At 41.3% G+C, this 11139-nt stretch overlaps 1 pseudogene; it reads left to right on the forward strand.

Moving 5' to 3' along the window:
- Nucleotides 1-9817, forward strand: part of LOC117461312 (bile salt-activated lipase-like) — a 20535-nt pseudogene extending 10718 nt beyond the window's left edge.
- Nucleotides 9818-11139: the final 1322 nt, after the last annotated feature.

The raw sequence follows: 11139 nt of genomic DNA on the forward strand, positions 1-11139 counted from the left end.
GTTGTTGTTGTTGTTGTCTCCCGCCTGAGAGCAACATGGAGGATTTTAATATTACTTTTTATTAGGGCTGTCAAACGATTACAATTTTTAATCAGATTAATCACAGTTTAAAAATGAATTAATCATGATTAATCACCATTCGAACTATGTCCAAAATATGCCATTTATTTATGTATATTGTTGTGGGCAGTGGCGTTTCTATATGTACAAAAGTGGTGGGGCACAAAAAACTCAGATGTCTAAATATAAGCTTCTGCAGAGAGGTTCATGGCTGGTGAGGCACTGGCACTGACTCTTCAGGTTTACAGATATATTAAATCAAAATATAATATTATTTTCATCATTATTTTTCATTATTTTATCATTTAAATATTGAATTGTTCTCTCTTAGTAAGATCCCATTTTCAATAAAATTGCAGTCTTACCTTGACTTGAAGATTAAGTCCATTTGCCTATCCTTCTGGACAAAAATCTCTATTACTTTTTTGTAAAAGTCCTCCTTATCTTCTTGTAGTTTCAAAAGTCTATCATAAATCTAATCTAATCAATAGATTTTTTATTCGAAAATGATAAAAGTAGGGTAGACATGTGGATATTATCCGGCTGAACAAAACGTACATATATCTAACAGCTACGTTTCCCACAGATCTTATTTTTAGCTATTTTCTAAAATCCTATGGAGAAATCTCGTTGCTTTTTTGTGGAGGGAAGCCAAGCGCAGCTTACTTCCGGGTTTTAGGAAACCTCACTGCAGCTCTCTCGTCTCCTCTTCACACACCACACTTTTCGCGGCACACGTACTTACAGCCAATCAGCTCTGAATTATGTGAGATGACGTATGGTGGGGATGGCAGCACTTTGCCTCTATGGTCATTATTTTTTGCCACACACATTAAATAGGAAAATAATCTGAGCATGCGCAGTGTAGTTTTTGCAGTTACCGTTCACTTAGACAGTCAGAGGGAGGGGCAGGATCGGGTTTTGTCCCACATGGCCCGAAACAGCTCAATAGTCCACACTGTAGACACTAATTAGAAGAGCACAGACTAAAACAGCAATGTACAGACGAATCAGATGATTAAACATGATCTTAAAATATATTTTATATATTTTTTAATTTATTTTTTGCATTTTGTTGTAATCATTATTTTAATACTTTCTGCTGACACTAGGTGGGGCTATGCCCCACCTGCCCCTATTGACCAGTCGCCACTGGTTGTGGGAATGGAAAGATAAATGAAAGAAGGCGGATATATCCATTTAACATACAGTATCTATGTTTATTATAACATTGTTCTGCATGTCAAAATGAAAGACAGCCCACACACCTATCAATCATCAAACGGTGGGGTCTTATTTCATTACGTGTTGATTTCTATCAATGGGGGAGTACTTCAGGAAAGTCGACAGAGGGAGGGGGGGCTAGTGGAGTACTTCGTGACCACAGAGTGTGAACGTTGTGATCAGCTGTTTTAGCGCAGTTCTCCAGTGAAGGGAGGGGGAGCTCTCCCTCCGCAGCCGGTTGGCGTAGTTTTGGCACAAGTCCGTTGTACAGTACGTCGGTACGCAAATGCGCTTTGTGACACAAGTGACGGTACGCATTTCAGATTAAATAACCTGCGTACCAGTTATGTGCACCCCTGTACTAGAGAAAAAGTATTCTCCGTCGGGACTTCCTACAACAACACCACGCCGTTATCAAAGATGTTCTATTGAGAGGACGATCATTACGTGACAAAAGTTTTCAAAACCGTGGCTACTGAAATCAATCTTACTAACTGCTGTCTGTGCAATTTACTCCGCGCGAGTTGGCGGACTTTATTTTGCTTACTTTAACATCATTTTTCATGGTGGGGCTAAGCCATTTCTTGGTATGGGTGTAGCCTACCCCAGCCATACCCTGGCGCTGCCACTGGTGGTACGTATGGGGCGGGCCATTCTGCACATGCGTTAAATGCGTTAAATATTTTAACGCAATTAATTCAACAAATTAATTACCGCCGTTAACGCGATAATTTTGACAGCACTACTTTTTATATATTTGGAGAGCACAGTAATTTGGATGAATGGTTTGTGGCTGATGAGTCCCCAGGGAAGAAAAGAAAAAGACAAGAGGGACAAGAAATCAGCGGAGATGAAACCCTCAGCACGGAGCTGCGGTCCTTTGTACCCAACGGTCCAGACGTCAAATGGCCAAACAGCTGCCAGTTACTTTGGCATTAGGGCAATCAAGTGCTTCGCGTCGGGCTCCTGATCAGCCTGTCGGGTGGTCTTTTACTCATAATGACCGCCTCGCTGCACATTATCCCTTACTTATAAAACACTTATTAATGCCTTATTCTACATGACCATATTCTACAAGTAATACACCATTAGTTGAGAGTTTTTCCTCAATAACCCTCTAATTAGAGCTTATTTATTTATCTGCTCAATATGCAGCAGTAGTACCACAAGAATAGTAATTCTCCCATAATAACACTTAACAAATATGATCTATTCTTATGTAACAAGACATGAAACTATAAGTGTTAAGTGTGTCTAAATAACTCAAAATTAAGTATTTATATCTAAGAATATATTTTAAAGTGAAGTCTTGTTCATAGAGAGGCGAAGTCCCTCCCTTTCCGCCATGGGACCTTATTTCGGAAAAAGTCTGTATTGAAGTCAATGGAGAGAGAAAGATTATCTTTCGATCCCGTTTGAATTGTGCCACGAATTACACACATGATGTTTGTCAATTTAAAACAGGGGTGGGGAACCTTTTTCCTCTCAAGGGCCATTTAAATGTTTTAAACATCCTCCGAGGGCCGTACAAATTATTGACCTCTGCTTAAAAATAGTAAAATCACAGCCCACTCATTTCACCTTTCTTTCATGCTGTGCAAAGAAAAAGCAACCTCTTAATCCAGATATCTTGCCATGACTCACGGATGCATGCACGTGCACGGTTGTGGCATGAACACCAAAACAGAAATATATGGACACAAGATGTGTGCAAATGTATTTAGACTCCTGTGAACATGATTTAAGTGGGGGGGACCTAACCTCCTCCGCGAAGATTTGTTTTTTTAAATGTTTTAAAAGCATCAATCTGGTGCACTTTGAGAGCAACATGAGGAGATCTATGGAAACATCTCTCAACACCCAGATGAAACAGAACTGGAAGCAGATTTTCTTTTTCTTTATGGGTATTTTACAAATCACTCCCCTTTCAAACTGTATTCTTGTTTATTAATAACTTTTTTTTACTGTCATATAGTATTTTATACCAGTTTACTTTATTCTCTTATTTTTGTATAACTATAATGATCATATAAAGATGTGCCTTTACCTCACTGGTTGGAGAAAAAGCTTCTTATATTCGTTAGCATAGCTAGCTAAACAGATGCTAATAACAACAAAGTTATTGACTGTATGATCTGTATGACAGATGAGCAGATCGCCACTGGGCTTTCAACTGAAGACACAGCCACGCAGAAACTGCGGCATGTGTACGGCTCCTTATGGGTACTGCCATTTTTGGAAGTGCCGGAGCGGAGTGGCGTTCTGGTGCTCTCTGGCAGAACTGCACCCCTGCTGTCAGTCGAGACATATACCACGTGATGACACGTTAGGCTTGTGTTGTGTTCAAGGACCCTGACCTTGGCCAGGAAAAACAGGCACTCACTTGTTTAATTATTTTTCGGTCTAGATTTCTTTAATTTTTTTATTTTTTGCGTGTGTTTATAAATTACCTCGAGGGCCACACCAAATGGTCTCGCAGGCCGTATACGGCCCGGGGGCCGGAGGTTCCCCACCCCTGATTTAAAAGATAATCCTGCAAGTCAAAGCAATTAAAATGTGTCGTAAAACTGTGAAGTAACACTCAATGAACTACATCTCTGGTCTCACACACGTCACCAACACCAAGATGGCCGTCACGTTGGCACATTTCACCTCTTTCTTTCAGAATGTTGAGAGCTGTGCGTACACACAAGGGGAGTTAGTCGGTTCCGTAAGAGCCAGCATGCGGGACCGGCTTTACAAGGTTTCGATGAGTAACGTTAATGACATCACTTACTCTGGGATTTGTAGTCTTTCTAGTTGCGTATTTTTCATAGTCTTATATTTCAACAGTTTTACGACAAACTGTGACTTTTTTTACATGGAAATGATTTTGTAAGATTGACAAACATCATGTGTGTAATTCGTGGCACAATTCAAACGGGATCGAAAGATACGTTTTCTCTCTCCATTGACTTCAATACATTATTTTTCCGAAATAAGGTCCCGTGGACCGGAAGTAGAAGGGCGTGACTTCACCGCTCTATAGGGGCACTGAGCTGCCATCCCCACCATACGTCATCGCACATAATTCAGAGCTGATTAGCTGTAAGTACGTGTGCCGCGAAAAGTGTGGTGTGTGTGAAGAGGAGACGAGAGATGCGTCTAAAACCAGGAAGTAAGCTGCGCAAACGGGATCGAAAGTTGTTTTCTCTCGCCATTGACTTCAATACATAATTTTTCCGAAATAAGGTCCCATGGGGCGGAAGTAGAAGGGCGGGACTTCGCCCCTCTACAGGGATGATTATCGTTAGGATTTTATCGCTACTGATACCGATACTGCTTATCAATGCCGGTATTTTTCGATACTCTTATCGATACTTTTCAATAATTTGGTGCTCAAAATTATAGACACGATTACAAGATGTGAAGATAAAACAACAGTTATTTGATTGTAATTTATTTGTATTTAATGTAACTTCTTCAATGTGATACCAAGCAGGTTTGTGTTTGACAGTGTGTCTCTGGAAGGGGGGCAGTTATTAGGGCCCTAGGGGCAGTTCATAAATCCATGTAACCATGACGATTGGTCAGTTAAAACGAGACGCTGCATGCGCACCTCCTAAACCGAAAGCTCCGGTCAGCTAACCATTATAATCCATTTATTATTTCTAATTGTAATGATGGATTATCAGTAATAATTTCAAAGTTACACTGAGACACAACAGCAAAGGTAAGACATAATTATCATGGCTACGTAAGGTGAAGTTGTTTTCTTGCTCCTTCCTGGCTGCTAGTTCAGTGAGTGTTGTCGTACAGTGATGGGACTTATACCAATGGAATCTGTGGAACCTCAGCTGTCATGTGATATGTCGTTTGTGCAGATAACATGACGTAGAAAAGATAGCTTTGGCCAGTTATGTGCTAAAGTAGCCGTTAGCCCCGTTAGCCCATTTAGCTAAGTGTTGATTTAGACTTGGTGTTGGACTTCTGTTCGGTGTAGGTAAAAATGGTTAATATCGTCTGTTAGCTGAGTTTCTTCCCGTTAAGTGGGTATGCATCATTAATAGGTTGTTAAATGTTAAGAAGCCTTGAGACGCTGTTTCTTGCAAGATGTAGCACCGGTTCTCGATACCCATCCCTACTTGTTCATAACAAATAGGCTAGTAGTTTGACTCTAATTGACCTGAACAGGTTCCCTATTCTGAAGTTGCCTCCTCTTCACACTTTGTAAATACATTATAGCACACAACTACTGAAATTAACCTCAACAGTACATGAACAAAGTAGGCACACGTTGAAATGTCTGTTTTATTAATGAACCACTAAAGAGAGGTTCAGACACATCCCACAACATGTCAAGGACGAAGGTTATAATCACCTGACTGTCAACCAGAAATGGAGTACTCGAGTCCTGGACTCGGACTCGAGTCGGACTTGAGTGCCGATTTTCGGGACTCGTGACTTGACTCGGACTCGCGCACTGATTGACGCGACTCGGACTTGGACTCGTGAATTCTCGCACAGGATGACTTGGACTCGGACTCGTGAATTCCCCCCCCCCCCACGATGACTCGGACTCGACTCGTACATTGACGCTCCGACTTGGACTCGGACTCGAGCACATTTTCTCTGGAGTCTGATGTCCTCTATCCTGTATGGCGAGTTCACGTACTGGGCCCCGCTGTTCCAGTCTAGAGATGTCTACAGACACACCCCGCATCATGCTGTATGCTTTCACACATTCTGCTTCCACATTGGAAAAGAGCAAAATGCTTGTTATGTGGAAACAATATAGAAGAGAAGGCTCCGTAACACATTACTCTAAGGATTGAGTTCAGACATATAGGCTGTCTTGAACACTATCATCAGAGTAACGTGATCTAATCAATAAATAAAGATTCAGCCGATAACACGAAAGCACATGGCTACTTAACATGCATAATGACATCATTTTGCATGCTAAGTAGCCATGTGCTTTCTGGGGCTAAATCTTTATCAGTAAACTGATTTAACCCGTAAAAGTTCCTTCAAAATAAGAGTCCCGATCTTATTACTATCAAAATAAAAGTGCAAAACGAAAACTTTACCATAGGAAAATATTGGCATACAAATATAATCACTTCTCTAAAAGGTAACTCATTTTAAATATAGTTTATTTATATATAATAATAATATTAATATTAGAAATAAGCTTTATATTTGTATAGCACCTATTACAAGAATTGTAGCCAAACTCACTTCACAGCAGTTCAATAGACAGGATAACAGCAATGTAGAGGAGCAGCTACATTTCAAAACATATATCCACAAAGATTAATACATGAAGACTTGTGACTCGGACTTGACTTGGACTCTTCTTAAGTGACTCTGAATTGGACTCGGACTTGAACACAGGTAATGATGACTCGGACTCGGACTCGACTTGGACACTCCTTGGGTGACTCGGACTTGGACTCGGACTCGACTACGACTCTCGCTTGGTGACTCGGACTTGGACTCGGACTCGAAGAGTGGTGACTCGAGGGTGACTTGGACTCGTGAATTGGTGACTTGACTACAACACTGCTGTCAACCATCAACAATTTCCTTACTTGCAATAAATAAGCACTAATTAGGGTTATTGAGGAACAACTCAACTAATGGCCTATTACTTGTAGAATAAGGTCATGTAGAATAAGGCATTAAAAAGTGTTTAAAATGACTAATAAAGAGCCAATATAGGCTACTGCTAATATGCATGATAATTGACCACTAGTTGATGGTGATTTTGTGTACCTTAATATTACCCAATTCTGCAATGGATCTACCCAGAGCGACTTTGGTTAGTTGTGTTTTATTATAACTTGTTTTCAAACCTTTCTTTATTGCAGCGAGGAGGTGGAGAAGCTTCTGGCTGCGTACACTAAGCATAAGGGTGACGCTGCTTGGCAAGCTGCACTTTCACTATACAACTCAACCTGGGAACCAACGCCCAGCCAGGAGAGCATCAAGAAAACCCTCGTTCACATTGAAACAGACTTCCTCTTCCTGGCTCCTACTCAGGCTGCACTGAAGCTTCATGCTGACAACGCAAAGTGATTATAACATCTTGCTATACAGATGCTTCCAGTTTATCTACAAGCCCTTTTGTTCCACACCATGCTTTATAATTTAAAGGTCCCCTATTATGCTGTTTTTCATCAATATATCACAGGTCTCCGATATATACAGAACATGTCTCTGATTGGCTGAAACACCAAACAGATCATTGCAGCATTACCCATAATCCCCTCTGTTTCAGCCCTGTTTCCAAAGTGCTGATTCTCTGTCTGTTACTTCAGATGAAAATAAGGAGCCCCTGCCCACGCCCCTCTGAGAGACATTTGGTTAAAAAGAACTAGGGTTGGGAACCGAAACTCGGTGAAATTCCAGATGAGAACCGATAAGAAAATGCCGGGTACCGGGTACCCATACAAAATACACAATTTCGGTTCTGCTTAACGGTTCCTAAACGCGGTAGACCCTGCATTCCACCGGGTCCGTCTGCGCCGCGGCGCCCCGGTGGAATGCAGCCAGTGTAAGGGAGGACTGGCCATCTGTGTGTTCTGGAGAATCACAGAACGGCCGGTCGTCAGCGGGCCGTTGAGGGCCGGCTCGGTACGCTGACGGCCGGCTCGGTACGCTGACGGCCGGCACCGCCCTTCTTTTTTCTTAACGGCATCATGTAAGTTGCGGCGACAGAGGTCCACAGTTGCCCCGCAGCGAGGCTCCCCCCGCCCTCCCGTAGACAGTTCACGAGCTCAGTCACTTCATAACACCAAAGATGGGTCGCGGTAAACGCTCTGAAGTGAGGCTCCACTACACTAAGAAATAAAAAGACGAGGCACAGTGTAAAGCCTGTTAATAGCTCGCCACAGGCATAGCTCAGTGAAAATAAAGACCTCTTTCTTTTACAATTTTGGAATCGAAACGGGGAATCGATAAGAACCGGAATCGGAATCAATACATTTCAAACGATCCCTAAAAAGAACACAATGGTGCTCTAGGAGGAGATTCAAGTGATAAGGGGGGGGGGGGGGGGGTTACACAAGCCAAAACATCGTTATGACATCATAAAGTGGCCAAAATCTGATCAGCTCATTTTCAGACAGGTTTTTATATAAATGGATCATAAAGGTCTTTATGTATAAAAGACATGAACAAGTGGATTTTGCATAATAGGTGACCTTTAAGGAACAAACCCAGGGTTTAACCATTCTATAACTTCATGGAAGTCATCGCAGTAAGTAGGGGATTTTCTTGTATGAGGTTTGCTTTTCTGAAAAGGTCAAAAGTTCCTTTAGTCTCTTGTTTTTTTTAGATCTTTTGTGTAACATTTTGGCTACCTGTTTTCAAACACAGTAAGCCTCAGATGTATGCACTTGAGTCAGGGATTAAGTCCCAAGTTAACCCTGGCAGGTCCCTTAAGCAATCAGATTGTCTCTTCGCCACATGTAATGCCATTTTTCGATGCACACGTTTTGAAAACTCATTCTTCTTCGTTGTGATCTTATTGTCATATCCCTTTTCTTCCCATGTCTCACCAAAGAACTGGCCGTACCTACTCCTACCTTTTCTCTGAGCCCAGCCAGATGGCAGGCATGTTCAAACCCTTCCCTCATTGGATGGGAGCCGACCATATGGACGATGTGCCTTACGTGTTCGGAAAGCCTTTTTCGGCAGCATTGATGTATTTAGACAACCACCGGGACCTCTCCGGCTACATGATCGCCTACTGGGCAAACTTCGCCAGAACAGGGTAAACATCTTCCGACACAAGACATAGGAGCATCACAGAAATCAAACAAACCTGAATTAGATATTGAAGGCAAGGCAAGTTTATTTATATAGCAACTTTCAACACAAGGCCATTCAAAGTGCTTTACAAAAATGAAAGACATTAAGAAACATATTATAAAATGGCATTTAAAAACACTAATTTAAAAGCAAAGATAATAAAACATGAACAACAAAAGTACATGAATTAAAGTTACAGTGCAGTGTGAGATACACACATCTGAAATGTTCAGCTCTGACTCTCAGTCATTGCTAACTTTTTAGCAGAAATAGTTTTCCATGACCTCGCTTTCTTTCTATTTTCTTTTTTTAACTTATCCTTTAGTTAAGTGTTTCATGCTAAGCGAACCCCCTTTGTAACATTTTTATCTGCAACCCAATATTCTGAAAATTAAACGGATCGTATTTGTGTAGCATATACAATTAATTTGCTCGCAGACATTCATGTGGCTTGCTAGTTTTGGACCCTATCTGTAACCCCAATACACGTAGGGCACTTTATTTGAAGTAGAAAACTGTCTTTATTTGATTGCTGTATATCCATCCTTCCAGGAACCCCAACGAAGGAGAACTGAGCGCGCCTGCTACCTGGCCAACATTCAACAGCACTGGACAGAACTTTGTGGAGCTCAACTCTAAAATGAACGAAAGCTATGTGGGAGAGAATATGAGAATGCCTTTCGTGGATTTATGGAACAACGTAGTACCCAGCTTCCCCAACATCATCCCCGAATAAAGATCATATGCATCAGCTGTGCACTTCAGTGTGGACATGACCAGTGTTAAATTATTATTGGTTTATGAACAAATAAATGAATGGCAAACACTATTCAATTTCCTCGGTTTCATTATTTTATATCTTTGACCTTTATACATTGTAGTGCTAAAAATCAAACACATCACATGTATGGTATCTAAGCTAAGAAGCTAGCCTACTAATATTGTGTTGTCATATTAAACCTATAGCACAACAGCATCAGTGTTGGGCAAGTTACTTCCAAAATGTAATATATTACATATTACTTATTACTCTCTTTTGAAAGTAATAAATTACATTACAAAATTACTGTCTCTGAAATGTAATGAGTTACACTACTTTAGTTACTTTTCTAGTTACTTTCACCAAAATAACCGCAAAAGAATGGCTAGGTATTTTAAATGCTGAAATGTAGTTTAGTGCAGCTCATTATACATCCAGTGAAGGGCGATGTGGTTTAGCATAACCACTGTGTAGGCCCTTAAGGCTACTAACAACTTGTATTACACGGCTTGGTTGAATACTCGATTCGTTGTTAATACAGCAGTACAGACCAGTGTCAAGGACTCTAATGAAGGTTGCTAACGAGGATCAAGAAAGAGAAAGGAAAAGAGGTTAAAAGACGGAGCGCTGGACGTCAGATAAATCACCAGAAGAAGGCAGACAGGAAGTGAACACTAACAGGACACGGAATGGGCTCTGTAGTGTGTTCAGTATATGGCCGTGTGCAGGCCCGGCTCCAGAACACAATGACTCGGGGTGCCTCTGAGGTTACAGGGGGCGCAGCAGTAGCAGGTTTACATGAGCAATAGTGCCGGCAACAGCAATGAAAAATAGCATTGATGGTCCCAATGAACAGATTATGGAGAACATTTACTGTGCTGTAAAACTGGATCACATCATCATGTGAGGTTGACTTTGTGACCTGGAGATCATTTCAGCTGCAACATCAGCTCGTTGATAAGCTTGGGATATGAGATCTTTCTGTAGCCATTCGTGGTGAAGGCATCTGTGCTATTGAATGCATTATGTTTGACCCAACATTTCTACAGGCATGGCAGAATATGAATCTATTTTCACATGAATATTCCAGCCATTGTCTATTTGTATACCACGAGCTGCAAAATGGCCGCCAGCAAATGTGAACTCAGCTTTATGCAAACAATGCGTCTTGTGATAACCTGTAACTATGGCGAACATTTGATGACATTAAATAACTTTTAACTTGTAGAGATCTCCTCGGAACAGAACCAGCTTACTCCTCTGATGCGGGAAGAAAATATGGTGGACCCCCCCCCCCC

The sequence above is a fragment of the Pseudochaenichthys georgianus genome, chromosome 16 (genome assembly GCF_902827115.2).
Source record: "Pseudochaenichthys georgianus chromosome 16, fPseGeo1.2, whole genome shotgun sequence".
Taxonomy (NCBI): domain Eukaryota; kingdom Metazoa; phylum Chordata; class Actinopteri; order Perciformes; family Channichthyidae; genus Pseudochaenichthys; species Pseudochaenichthys georgianus.